General features: G+C 44.5%; 1 protein-coding gene across 1 annotated transcript in view; it reads left to right on the plus strand.

The window, feature by feature from the left end:
- Positions 1-15,304, plus strand: part of atxn1a (ataxin 1a) — a 114,819-nt gene that overhangs the window by 27,095 nt on the left and 72,420 nt on the right. The window contains exon 2 of the mRNA XM_082520936.1: positions 8,213-8,399. The gene's annotated coding sequence lies outside the window, so the exon portion shown is untranslated. The remainder of the gene's footprint in view (positions 1-8,212; positions 8,400-15,304) is intronic.

Raw genomic sequence — 15,304 nt, forward strand, 5'->3', positions numbered from 1 at the left:
TGAGAGGCGGCGGGCTGGGGTGGGTATCCTAATATCCCCTCGGCTTGCTGCCGGTACGTTGGGGTTTTTCCCGGTGGACGAGAGGGTTTGTTCCCTGCGCCTTAGGGTCGGGGAACGGGTCCTGACTGTCATCTGCGCTTATGCGCCGAGTGGCAGTTCAGAGTACCCAGCCTTCTTAGAGTCCCTGGGGGGGGGGGGGGGGTGCTGGAGGGTGCTCCACCTGGAGACTCTGTTGTCCTGCTGGGAGACTTCAATGCTCACGTGGGTAACGACAGCGAGACCTGGAGGGGCGTGATTGGGAGGAACGGCCTCCCTGATCTGAACCCGAGCGGTGCTCTGTTATTGGACTTCTGTGCTAATCACAGTTTGGCCATAACGAACACCCTGTTCGAACAGAAGAGTGTCCATAAGTGCACGTGGCACCAGGACGCTCTAGGCCGTAGGTCGATGATCGATTTTGTAATCGTATCAGCAGATCTGCGACCATATGTTCTGGACACTCGGGTAAAGAGAGGGGCTGAGCTGTCAACTGATCACCACCTGGTGGTGAGTTGGATCAGGTGGCGGGGGAAGACGCTGGACAGACCTGGTGCACCTAAACGCGTAGTGAGGGTGTGCTGGGAACGTCTAGCAGAGGCCCCAGTCCGCGAGATCTTCAACGCACACCTCCGGCAGAGCTTCAACAGCATTCCGAGGGAGACTGGGGACATTGAGTCCGAATGGACCATGTTCAGCGTCTCCATTGCCGAAGCTGCTGCATTGAGCTGCGGCCGCAAGGTGGTTGGTGCCTGCCGTGGTGGTAATCCCCGAACCAAATGGTGGACACCAGAGGTGAAGGGAGCCACCAGGCTGAAGAAGGAGTCCTATCGGGCTTGGTTAGCCTGTGGGACTCCGGAGGCAGCCGACAGGTATCGACAGGCCAAGCGGAATGCGGCTTGGGCAGTGGCTGAAGCAAAAACTCGGGTGTGGGAGGAGTTCGGAGAGGCCATGGAAAAAGACTTTCGGACTGCCTCGAAGAGATTCTGGCAAACCGTCAGACGTCTCAGGAGGGGAAAGCGGTGCTCTACCTGCACTGTGTATAGTGCTGGCGGAGCGCTGCTGACGTCGACTGAGAAAATTGTCAGGCGGTGGAAGGAATACTTCGAGGACCTCCTTAATCCCACTGACACGTCTTCCGAGGAGGAAGCAGAGTCTGGGGATGAGGGGAATGGCCCGCCAATTTCCGGGGGCGAGGTCACTGAGGCAGTTAAACAACTCCTTGGTGGCAGAGCCCCTGGTGTTGATGAGGTCTGCCCCGAGTTCCTGAAGGCTCTGGACGTTGTAGGGCTGTCCTGGTTGACACGCCTCTGCAATGTTGCGTGGAGATCAGGGGCAGTACCTGTGGACTGGCAGACCGGGGTGGTGGTCCCCATCTTTAAGAAAGGGGACCGGAGGGTGTGTTCCAACTACAGGGGGATCACACTCCTCAGCCTCCCTGGGAAAGTCTATGCCAGGGTGCTGGAAAGGAGTGTTCGTCCGTTAGTCGAACCTCGGATACAGGAGGAACAATGCGGTTTTCGTCCTGGTCGCGGAACACTGGACCAGCTCTTTATCCTCTCCAGGATACTTGAGGGTTCATGGGAGTTTGCCCAACCAGTCTACATGTGTTTTGTGGACTTGGAGAAGGCATTCGACCGTGTCCCTCGGGGTGTCCTGTGGGAGGTGTTGCGGGAATATGGGGTGTCTGGCCCATTGCTACGGGCCATTCGATCCCTATACAACCGTTGCAAGAGCTTGGTTCGCATTGCCGGCAATAAGTCGGACTCGTTCCTGGTGGGTGATGGGCTCCGCCAGGGCTGCCCTTTGTCTCCGGTTCTGTTCATAATTTTTATGGACAGGATTTCTAGGCGCAGCCAAGTGGCGGAGGGCTTTCGCTTTGGTGGCCTCAGAATCTCATCTCTGATTTTTGCAGATGATGTGGTTCTGTTGGCTTCATCGGGTGAGGGCCTCCAGCTCGCACTGGAACGGTTCGCAGCCGAGTGTGAAGCAGCGGGAATGAGGATCAGCACCTCCAAATCTGAGGCCATGGTTCTCAGCCGGAAAAGGGTGGAGTGCCCACTCCGGGTCGGGGATGAGTTCCTGCCCCAAGTGGAGGAGTTCAAGTATCTCGGGGTCTTGTTCGCGAGTGATGGGAGAAGGGAGCCGGAGATCGACAGACGGATTGGGGCTGCAGCTGCAGTAATGCGGACGCTGCACCGGTCCGTCGTGGTGAAGAGGGAGCTGAGTGTAAAAGCGAAGCTCTCAATTTACCGGTCGATCTACGTCCCTACCCTCACCTATGGCCACGAGCTGTGGGTAGTGACCGAAAGAACGAGATCGCGGATACAAGCGGCAGAAATGAGCTTCCTCCGAAGGGTGGCTGGCCTCTCCCTTAGAGATAGGGTGAGAAGTTCGGCCATCCGGGAGGGGCTCAGAGTAGAGCAGCTGCTGCTCCACATCAAAAGGAGCCAGCTGAGGTGGTTCGGGCATCTGACAAGGATGCCCCCTGGGCGCCTCCTGGGTGAGGTGTTCCAGGCATGTCCCACCGGGAGGAGGCCCCGGGGCAGACCCAGGACACGCTGGAGAGATTATATCTCTCGGCTGGCCTGGGAACGCCTTGGTATTCCCCCGGATAAGCTGGAGGAGGTGGCTGGGGAGAGGGAGGTCTGGGCCTCTTTGCTTAGGCTGCTGCCCCCGCGACCCGGCCCCGGACAAAGCGGATGAAGATGGATGGATGGATGGATAGTTTTACTTGCATATAGAGCTGGGCGATATGAGATTTTTTCATATCACGATATGTTTTTTTCATTTCAGGTGATAACGATATCTATCACGATATAAGCCAAATAACTATATTTGTAAGATTTAAATGTGCCGTTGCTCACAAGTAAAATGTGAAATAATCAGCAACTTGTTTTTATTTAAATATTTATTTCCCATAATAAGTTCAACAGGGTAGATGTACTTAAGGAACATGAGACTTTTTCAGATAAATAAAGGCAAATATTGCAAACTACACAAAAGGCAGCCGCTAAAGCGTTTAAGTTTCAAAATAGAACAAACAAAACAGACTAAATTGTCAATTCCACTTAGAAACAAAATATTAATTCTAAAAATAAATCTTAGTTTGTTTTGCAGGACTCAAAATTGACTAACTTTTGTCAATATCAAATAAACTGAGAACTAAAAGGAAATTCTAAATCTCTCCTTGTTGTATAGCTTAGCTTTTCAAACAGTTTTAACAGTTACTTTAGTCTGACAAAAGCCGAATGACGAATTAGCGCTTCCAGTCAGAGACTGAGGCTACGTCCACACGTACACGGGTATTTTTGAAAACGGAGATTTTCCGTTTTCATTTTAAAAAATAATCCCGTCCACACATAAAGGCAGAAATGAAGGAAAACGCTGCTATGAACATGCCAAAGCAGCAGGTGGCGCTAGATTCCTAACCGTGCAGAAATGTTGGCCAATCAGAAGTCTAGAAGCCTCGGTGGGAAAAAGTAAACAAAGCTGGGGCATAGAAGCAGAACCGAGTCGTATGTGTGGAGGGACAGTAACTGTGTGTATATGTAAGCATTTAAACACTGCAGAGAGTAGAATTAACAGTAACAGTATTGTAGAAATTCATTTCACCGAAACAATAACGTGGCGCACAGTGTGACGCATGCACCAGTTTATTGTATTTCCAGACGTGCTTTCGGCACAATTTATAGTGCACGCTACTCTGTTTTTTGTCAGACTTGAAATAGCCGAAATACCTTCACACTACGGAACTTCTATGGCTCTTCCGTTCGACAATCTCTCCGGCATTGGAACCATCATCTGTTTTCTCTTCGGTCACGCTCGGTTGATTTTTCTAGTCGGCACACTCATTTCCTCCATTACCCGCTGGCTGCTTCCCAAACAAACACACGTGCGGCTTGGCACTTGTGCTGTACGTAACAAGTCATGCGACGTGACGCTGCGGCTGTGATTGATTCGGCTCTGCGCTACTTAGTTTGGATTGGCTGTTCTTTTTTTAATTTTTATTTATTTTTTTTATTTTAAGAGGACAAGAGCGGCGAGGTCTATCGCGATAGCTTAATTTCTCTATCGAGTAAAACTTATATCGCGATACATATCGTTATCGTTCTATCGCCCAGCTCTACTTGCATAATACTTAACGAATAGAATTGGAAAAGCAAAAATCTGTCATCGTTTTGCATGTAAGAATATAAAAGTTTCAATTTAATTCAAATGAGTGAAATTTATTAGGGGATATATTTCACAGGAACGTTACCGGTACTTTTGCAGGACTTAAGCCATTTGGTCATAATTCCACCTCTCACGTGCAGCCAGTCGGATGCAGGACATGCTGTGGTCAAACAACCAGCTTATTGCTGTTTTGTTGTGCGGAGCCAGTGAACCGGCCTGCAATCCAACACCTTTGCAAAGCTGCACTTTCCTCAGTCCTTGGAATCTTACTCTTTTGGCACATTTCAAACTAGAAAAACAGCTTGTTTATAGGAGTGTATGTTCTGCAGAATAGCCAAGTACTACTCATTTTCAGCAGAGTTCACTTCCAAGGCCATCTGCCTTATAATGCCTTTGGATCCAGAGTTTGTGAACTTTCTTCATTTGCAAAAAGTTCAGATCAAGTACAAAGACAACACAAATGAAGATGGCTTAGGCAGGAAATCAAGGACACATGGAGTTCCCTGCTAGCCTCTTAGGAGAGATTTATTACATTTATCATATATTGTATTAGGGTGAGGGTGGGAGGAACACATCATGTGAGAATACCAGAGTTAAATTGACGTGACATGTAACAGAAATGTGCAAGCTTAGAGCTTTTATGGGAAAGAATGTTATAAAGTACGTAGAGCGTCTGCTTTCTTGCGTCCTCTTGCTTTAGCAGCAGCAGTACTGTTGTGCTCTTTATACATATATATTTACTTGTGTCATTGTGAGGGCACTCATCAATGCACAGTGCACTGCTTTTTTTATTATGCCTCTCATCCTGACCTTAACCGTCACAGCCAGATTACAATCTGACCTTAACCCACAGTCCTAATCTAAACCGTGTCACCTAGACCTTTAACCTTGAGCTGTTCTCAGATATGCACCACAGCGCTGAACTTTTCGAAACATTACCCGACCGAGGTACACGCGAAAAGGCAAATGTCCAACGCACCTGGTTCGGACACACCGGGTCTTTAACCTGCTGCTTCTTTTAATCTGGTGCTCAGGTTGAAGCTCATATCGGTGCTCGCAAAGATATCACTAAAATTTCTCCCTCTCACACGTACGCGCACAGCCTCTGTGTGACAGAGGGACGCCAGGCAGGAGACCAATAAAAAAACAGGCTGAAAGGGGCAGTGCACAGTTTCACAGGTGCACATGGAGACACACACAAAGGCACAGACACACACATTGGGGCTGCCAGTATTATTGAGTGCCCTTTGCAACAGATGGAGAACTGAATCCGAGGCTGCTGAGTTGGAGGAAAATCTTGCAGTCGTAAGTGTGAGCATTTACAAACCTGTGCTTATGTGTAAACTTTTCACAATATTTAGAACACCCCCCATTTCCAAGAAGCACACAGGCAAGGTGAATCCAAGTGAAACCCCCCCCACATTGAACAAAGAGGAACATCTGATGATTTAGTGAATGGAGACATTTAAACATCCTTATATCCTGATATAAAAACTTTTAAAAATGGGACTGAAAGATGTAAATTAATGACAAAAAATGTCTGTTTATTTATTTTGGATTGTTGACATGGACATGTTTTGAGACCATTTTCTGAGGATGTGTTTTGTATGTTTGCTCTGCTAATAAAGCTTTGAATCAGATTTTTGTATTGTAGGCAGACTAGTACTGCCATACTTTTCATGCCTACATGTACGTGTCACTCTTTCTTCTCATAGTATTTTTTACAACATCCAATACTGGGAAAAGGACTTGCACAGCTGATGTCCAACCATATAATAGCTTCATACTTTATTACAATGCATGTGCGGTTGTTGAAAATAACCACTTTCAAGGCTTTGTCTGCTTTAACTGGGGATAAAAGTGACTTTATTCATCTATAGGAAGTGCATATGGGAGCAAAGAGCATGACAGCCATGAATCTGGGGCTCTGAGGCAGATGATGAGCTCATGATTTGTGCATTTCAACCACTAATAAGCACGTATTTCCTCTTTGAAAGACCCTCACATCAAGTCATCTTTGGTAAAGTTGTTGTCCTGGCCTCTGTGTATGCTGTTGCTGTTTTTTGTGTACCTTTTCCCACGGCTGTGTGGGTTTCTGTGTGTATACGTGACTCTACGAGCTGGATGTGTTTTGCTTCTTTCGTATGCCTGGGTGCTTGTGTGTATGTGCTTGAATTTTGTGTTAAGTTAGTACAAACAAAAACATGCATGCTTTAGTATCACTTTCTGTCCCCGGGGTAGGGGGTACTCTTGGTTGTCACATGATCGGCTGACCTGATTTTGCGTTGCTGAGTCAACGTGTTGTTTCGGGGTTCAAGTTAACGCTCGACTCGGCCCTGTGACCTTGGGACATGTCTTTGTCACTGTGGTAACAGCCTCGGGGTTACTTAAAATAAGGGAGCACACTGGATGGGAGCACTAAGTGTTTCTCGATGTGCTTGTGCATCAAATTAGGCACTGTACCACATTTTATTTGCCCGGGGAACATTAACTCACTTCTTTTTAATGAACATCCTGCAACAAAGCCATAAAGTTGGATTCACACCTGGGCGATAAATGATGCAACAGCGCCCTGCTTTAGGTTATGGTGGAGTGCCACTACAGTAGTTGGGAATTAAGTACTTTGCACAGAAGGTGCAAAATCAAGTGTATTGGTTGCCTGAGCGTTTGATGCAGGGAGCTTGAAAATGGAACTTATTTCCCTGAATGGTATGCATGCAGAGTAGGAAAGGAGAAGTGCGATTCTTTCGGTATTGCTTTAGACATAGTGACTCTCGATCAGAGCTTTCTGAGAAAACGAATTGTAGTGTAAAATTTTTTAACATTTCCAGGTTATGAGATGTGGTTTTCACAGAAATACTACCTTCATTATGAGGGTCTGCTCTCAGTTTACTAGAGACATTTGGTCAGAGAAAGAGAAACGCTGTCCTTACTGGAAACTGAGCTAAGTTAATGCGCAAGAACTAAGTAGTTGTGATTTTTGTTTAGAGAGGGAAAAAAAGAGGACACGAGCCTCAAACCGTGTGTCTCATGTGGGTAAACAAAGCGTGGTTACCATGCTGATTCGGCGTCAGTGTATAAATAGCATGGGTGTTTGTTCTGAATAGTCTTCAGAGAGGGAGAGAGCACAACAGAAAAAGGGAAAAGCAGAGGAAGAATCACAAGTGCAGACATTTACAAATGCACATGGTTTAAAGACTTCTATTTAAACAAGGACTGGGATTTAGCAAGTACTACAGGCAGTGTGTGTGTGTGTGTGTGTGTGTGTGTGTGTGTGTGTGTGTGTGTGTGTGTGTGTGTGTGTGTGTGTGTGTGTCAGCTTTGTCAAGAAAGGCAGTGGTAGCAATCACTCTGTCATAAACAACAACATATCTACAATTTTCCTCGTCAAATTTGCAAACCCATTTCTTAACACAGAAGGCAAGTGGAGTTTTCTTGTAATAGCAGCATCACCCTGCACCTCACTAATAGTTATTTATGTAGCTTCTCTTTGTTATTTCTTGAACTTTTATGAACAAAGATCGCTTTGCTATCAAGCTCATTGTTAACGTCGACCTGTTTTGCTCCTTTCCTGCTTCATATTTTTATTCCTGGACTGTATGAGACTTGCCTTGACTCAAGTTCATCCAATGTCTGAAACAAAATGTTTGAGCTGCTCTCGCTTGAAGGACACCCTCCCTCCAAGCTAACTTTCTTCTGAATGGCTGCCCCTCGTGAACAGGGGGGCTACTAAGGCTACAATATTACAATTTAATGGATATTGCTTCTCTATGAGAGCTTAATGTTCCAAGAGTAGCAGTGTTTCTGCACAAAACTGAAATAATTAAGAGGAAAAGAATACTGAATGATTAAGCTGATTATTGTACTTGCAGAGCACTGGATGTGGTTATTATGCTATGATAATTGAGCTAAAGTAAGCAATAACCCAGACCTAAGTAATCTCATAGGATGCAATATTGAAGAGAGAAATAAAAGCCTCTCTGTCTCTGTTTATCTGCAGGGAATTGTGACCACAACTGCCGACATACAGACGTGAATAGACGGCGCACACTTCTTCTCCCTTCCTTTCTGCTGGTGGAGAGATCAAGGCTTCACATCAGGAACTACGACTGCAATCCGTTGTCAGCTCTCAGCTGAGCAGAAGGCTCCACCTACTCGGCCAAAGTAGCTCTGCCTCCTATTCTCAGGTAGGATTCAAAGAGGATGGAGTCAGGGAGTCAGTTGTCTCCTCCCCTCACACCTATCCGGTCACAGCAGATGGCTGTCCCTCACTGAGCTTTCTTCCTGTGAAAAGGGAGTTTTTCCTTCCCACTGTCGCTCCAAATGCTTCTTCATATGGGTTGTCTGATTGTTGTGATTTTTCTCTGTATTTGTATTTTTTTTCTTACCTTACAATATAAAGGGCATGTTGTTGTGATTGGGCACCATATAAAGAGAATTTAATTGAATAAATTGGATTGAATTGAAGAGACTTTTAACATGTATGTCTGCGCTTTATTATCAGGCAGATTCTGGTCCAGTTGATCTGTTATGATAACCGTTATGAGTACACAAGCTAAGCTGCTAAATCCAGTAAGACCCGTGGTGCCCGCACAGTCTATGGATATACATGCGTTAAGTTTTAATGGGTTAAATCCATCTGCTGTATTCAAGCTGTCGAGGGATTGTTTGTAGAGGAGGCATGTATTTTTATGCCAGATCAGCGGTAACCATGGAACCATGCACGGTAACATATAAGCATCGCTTATGGTTTATAGCATGAAGGATTGTGATTATTGACCAGTTAAACACAGTCACCACACAGTAACTACAGTGACCACAGTAACTTTTGCTTCATGAGATGACAATATGAGGAAGTTGAAGCTCCAGCAACACTTGGACTATGTAGGACAATTTAATTACTTCCCTCGTATTGCTTATTATAGATAACATTTTAAATAGGGTATGAGTAGAGTAGAAAAAATAAAATAACCAATCGTACAGTGCCTCAAACATCAACAAGCATGTGCTGGGTTTATGATATTACGGATTAGAGCCAGTCATTCTCCCTGGCAGTCAGTACAGTGACATCTCATACATGCAGTTATAAGCAGGAAAAGTAATATTACAATATGAAATGTAGTTCTAGTACAGGTTTTCTTGTGTTGTAGTTTTCAACACTTAGTGTGTTCTTGAAAACCCACGCTAGAGACCTTACGCTGCGAAAAACCAACAAACGATCCGAGAGCGCTGCGCTAGGCGAGCTAGCTGCATGAGCCAAGCTATTCTCTGACACGACCATACGTAGCAGGCTTTAGTCCAGTTCAGAGGGGTGCGGTCATGGTACACTGACGCATCTCTTCTCCAAGTATATCAAGAATCAGTTATATGTTGTTGGTTCACTGTGCAACCTACGTGAGTCTGAACCAAACGAGTCGAGCTGCAGGTATGAGACCAGATGGGTCGGGCCTGTCCTTTTTCTTTTCTTCTTTTAATAGCAGTTTTCATAAGATCTGAGGTACTTAGGTGTGCTTTGGGTGTATGTGCGTTTCTGTGACTCAGAGGATAAACTTCTTTGAATGGAACTGAGCTCCTGTCCTTCTCGCCGCCCTCCTTCATGCTTTTTGACTTTTGATTTTCTCGTTTTCGTTTTCACTCTTCACTTTCAACGGCCCATTGTGACGTCCCTCAACTCCTTCTCTCATCAATATTCCCTTTCTCTCTCGCTCTCAGTTTCACTACCCATCCTCTAGCTGAAGAAGCTTTCTGCTCTTTTCCCTCTTACTGAATCCTCGGCCGCTTGTATTGAAGCTTCTCCGCCAGCCCTTTATCACCGTCTCGCCAGCTGCATGTTGAAGCTCCATTCTCTCCTATGAGGGATAGCAGGATGAATAGAAGGGCTTACTGAGGGAAAGAGCGAGAAAGCCAATCCCTGCTTTTTGTCTCACTGAACATCTTTTACGGTCTTCCTCTCTCCCCTCTCCCTGTCCTAAACTCTTCTGTGACCAATACCGTCACCGCTTTCTCCTGCTGCTCATTCTGCCTGCTCTGTGAGAGGGGCTGTTGTTATCATGGGATAGTTGTAGACACAGACAATATAGAAAGAGAGGATTTTTTTTGTACCAGTTATTTTAAAAAATATATCATAAAACCCAAACATGATTTTTGGTTCTCGTCCCAGTTGCAGCGTGCCACCGGCTGCTGCAAAATAAGTTTTTGTTTATCGCCCCCTCAGCGTACGGTTATACTCGACTCACCAACAGCATCATTTTATTTTTGCTGTGAGCTACTTCAGGGACTTGCTTCATACCTCTACAAATATGTTTTGAAGTACAGACTAATTAGCTTATTAAATTAACATTGTACCAATTTATAGAGGACTAGTTTTGTGGATGGGAGTGGGGGAGTGTAAGTATAATAAATCAAAAGGTAAGATAAAGAAGAAACAAGGTTGATAATTGGGGAAAGAAGTGAACATAAAGTAGCCTTTTTGGATTTTTCTTTTCTCTAAAATTCAGTCGCTCCCTGCTCCCCTTGTCCTCTTCTCTTCCTCTTTCTTCAGCCGTCATTCTCGCTGACTGGAAATTACACATTTCACTCCCCGCTGCTTTCTGCTCTCTCTCTCTCCATTGTAAATTCACTGTTGACAGTTGCCTTTCTCTGAACACAAAGTCTCAGAAATGAGCAGATGGAGGGGTGACAGCCTAAAAGCTCAAACAATGACACTGGGCGGCAAGTCGCCGTGGCTGTCGGTGTAGCATATAGAGACTGCCAGCTATAAAGAAGCTAAAGATGTAGAATCAGAATGAGAACGCATGACATAAATCAACTAAAATTGACATTTGACACGTGGCTTATGTTGTATCCTGTGTGACTTACAGTGAGTCTAAGAGGAGAATAAGCTTATGTTACAACGCAGCTAACAAAGAGGTACCCAGCTGATTAGTGACATGTTCACCTCACCTGTCACTTCATTAGGTACGCCTTGCTATTACTGGGTTGGACCCTGTTTTGCATTTAGAACTGCTTTAATCCTTTATAACATACATTTAACAAAGTGCTGGAAACATTCCTCAGAGATTTTGTAGCGTCACACAGTTGCTGCAGATTTGTCGGCTGCACATCCATGACGCAAATCTCCCGTTGTTCCATGTTCCACCCGATTGAGATCTGGTAACGGTGGAGGATGTTAGAGTGCAGTGAACTCACTGTCATGTTCAAAAAACAGTTTGGGATGATCTGAGCTTTGTAACGTGGTATCCTGCAGGAAGTAGTCATCAGGAGATGGATACACTGCTACCTTACACAGCTACCATAGAGTGGGAGGCGAGGCACACCCTGGACAGGTCGCCAGTCTGCCGCAGGGCTAACACCGAGACAGACATCCATTCACACACACATTCTCACGTCTTTGCACTGTGGGAGGAAGCCAGACATCTGTGCCTGAATTCTGACCTTAATATCTGAATCTTGGAACAGAAATCGAAACTCATCAGACCAGACAACATTTTTGCAGTCTTCTGTTTATCATTTTGATGAGCCTTTGTAAATCGTAGCTTCGGTTTCCTGTTCTCAACTCACATAAATGGGACTGCTGTAGCCCATCCACTTCAAGGTGCTTTCAGAGATTCTCTTCTGCATGTCTAGAGCGTTATTTGAGTTACTGTTGCCTTCCAATCAGCATGAAGCAGCCTGGTTATTCTCTTCTGACCTCTGGCATTAGGAAGGCATTTTTTAGACCGTTCTCTGTGAACTCCAGAGATGGCTGTATGGGGAAAATCCCAGCTGACTGGCAGTTTCTGAAATACTCATATCAGCCCATCTTTCACCACGCCACGTGCAAAGTCACTTAAATTACCTTTTGTCCCCATAGTGACGCTCAGTTGGAAGTTTGTAGGTTGTCTTGGTCGTGTCTCCACGATATATATATATAAATATATATTACAGGGCGGGCCATTTATATGGATACACCGTAATAACATGGGAATGGGTGGTGATATTAAAGTCCTGTTTGTGGCACTTTAGTATATGTGAGGGGGCAAACTCCTCAAGATGGGTGGTGACCATGGTGGCCATTTAGAAGTCGGCCATCTTGGATACAACTTTTGTTTTTTTCAATAGGAAGAGGATCATGTGACACATCAAACTTATTGGTAATGTCACAAGAAAAACAATGGTGTGCATCATATCATCATCATATATCTGCTCATTCATTTTCTTTTCGGGGCCTGTTTGCAAAATGCGCTTGGCTTTCATTACGTTATTGCACGGAAGGGTTAAACTTATTTATGTCTTGCAGGGGGAAGTCTGACAGCTTTATGTGGATTCAATCAATTTTTTACAGATTGATAAATTTTTTTTATTTGAGACTGGAATTACTCATACCCACTCTCACTCTTGTTCATGGTTAAACTCAATGCTGCCTACAGCAACAGCTCACAGTAATCTCTGAGATGTCAAATGACTAATTAATCCAGTGATGCTTTCTGTAATACAGTTTCACGGGAGCCTCTGGATATCCAGCAATGCCAGGGGCTGTGAGTGCTTGAACAAATGCTCAATATATAAAATAAGCCGACCCAGTCCCTTTTGTTGGTCACAGGCTAAAAAGTTTATTGCCAATTACGTGTCACTTGTACAATACGAGAATGTAATTAACATCAACTCCTCTAAAGTAAGAAATCTAGTAGATCTGGGGCACAGTGCTGCCATGAGTATGTACACAAGTATATAGAGAGGTCATCCCTTCTATGTGTGTGTTTGTGTGTGCGTGAGAGGGAGCATGGATTTCCCCTTCTCTGTTTTCTTGCAATCGCTACGCTCTGCTTTATTTGATCTGGGCCCGACTCTCATAGTAGAATTGAATTGGGTTCGGAGAGCAGGGGAAACACACACACACACACACACACACACACACACACACACACACACACACACACACACACACCTGAGAGTGCCAACTGCAACAACAGCTGTCACGAATTACAGTGACAGAGAGCAAACGAGAAGAGGGACAGCGGGAAATTAAGGTAGAGTTTTTAGAGTGACCAGATATTATGGTGGTATCTTTGCATCCCTTTTGATGTTGATAGAACAATTAGCTAATAAGTAAAATCATATCTTTCTCTGTACTTCTGCTCTTTCTGCTCTATATGTCTTTTGTCTCGCTGTCTTTACTCGTCATGCTGCCGCTCTCCACAAAAACACTGACGCACACACACACACTTGAACTGCCTCTGCACACTAAACAGTTAGTTAATTACCTTGCTCAGTGTTGTTGGGTTCATCCAGACTGAATTACTGAGAAGAGAGGATAAAGGTAGAGAGCAGAGGAGGCAGAAAAAAGAAGTGAAGTGTGTGTGAATGAATCGATATAAAGAGAGGCATTCACAATTGGAGGAGCGACCTGATTTGTATACGCAAGAGAGCAAAGAAAAAGGAACCAAACTTATTTGAATGTTTCATCCAGGTTTGTTCTTTTCCAAGTAAAAAGCCTCAAAATTTGGTAAAGAAACATTTGTAAGTACATTTCAGATCATTTGCGTATAAACCTATGTTGCATGAAGGTAGTGCTCCATGTAACAGAAGCACAGTTGATTTGGTAGAAGAGAGTTTCATGAGAAATGCAGCTTTGTCTGATTCTTACTTTACTCCCCTAGAACTTGCTAGTTTTTATACAGTAGCTGTAAAGATGTTGAAGTCTGGCTTAATAATCAATCCACCTATTAGTTAATGAGGTCAGTATAATTACCTATTTTTATGGATGTTTATGTGCATGTTTATTTTGTTTGTCTCTTTTTTACATACTGAGGTTGTGTAAAAGCATTGAGCCGGCCCTCATTTCTTTATATTTCACCTCCAAGGAGTCAGACTTTCTTGAACAATATGTCTCTGAAGGTCTGTTTTTCTTCGCTGCATTTTCACTAATTTCATGAATTTCAGCTCAGTCCTTGTACTGGACCATTTTAGAGTCGAAAATCAGCCTTTGCTCCATTTTTTTCTGACACACTCATTTCACTGGCCCCTCAGTTGATTCATCCACCCTTCACTGAAGCTTCAACAGAAGTGGAAGGCCATGGAGGTATTCCCAGTTACACTGAACCGAAAATCAGTGGCAACAGGTTGGATGGAGTGACTGATATAAATTTGAAAATTTTGTTTCAAAATGTTGTAAATGTGTAGGGAGCGTCTACAGCTGTCTGTAAAACACGGTGAAGGCTCTGTCATGGTTTGGGGCTAGATTTCAGCCAGTGCTGCTGCTGGTCAAACTGTAAACGCAGACCCCAACTGGTCGCAGCAGCCCCTCCCTGACCCTGGTTCTGCTGGAGGTGTCTTCCTGTTAAAAGGGAGTTTTTCCTTCCCACTGTCGCCAAAGTGATTGCTCATAGGGTGTCATATGATTGTTGGGTTTTTCTCTGTATCTACTGTACAATATAAAACACCTTGAGGCAACTTTTGTTGTGATTTGGCACTATATAAAAAAAATTGAATTGAATTGAAGTGCGGTCAAATTTTAATCCACTCTACACTGCCAATGCAGTAAAAGCACAGTTGGATAGAAAAACACACAATGGAGCACTATCAGTCATGGATTGGCCTCCCCGGAGCCTGGACCTCGACATTATCGAAGCAGTGTGGGATCATGGTGACAGAGAACAGAACAAAAGGCAGAAACATCCAACATCTGTGAATGTCCTTCAAGAAAACTGGAGAACTATTCCTAAAGAATGCTTGGAGAAATGAAAGCTGCCTAATAGAGTTCAGGCTGTGTTTAAGAATAAAGGTGGTCACACCAAATATTGACTTTCAAGCTTTCACAATTGAACACTGAATCGCTAAACCTCAAAGACCTTTACACAGTATTGTATTATACTTTCACCTGCAGCTGCCAGAAGAATGGGTTACATGCTATGTAAATGGTATCAAGATATGTATTCAACTAAAATGGGTGGGTGCTATTAGGTTAAAATACTAGTTATAGCAGCTACTTCCAGCATTTTTTAGATGTGTATAAACGGCTAACAGGAAACATAATCTACTGAGATAAATGATCCAGTTTTATTTGGTTTGGTTGTACCTCCGGAAAGCATCTGAGGAATGCATGTGGGGAAAA

This window comes from Aulonocara stuartgranti, assembly GCF_965226115.1.
Source record: "Aulonocara stuartgranti genome assembly, chromosome: 22".
NCBI lineage: Eukaryota > Metazoa > Chordata > Actinopteri > Cichliformes > Cichlidae > Aulonocara > Aulonocara stuartgranti.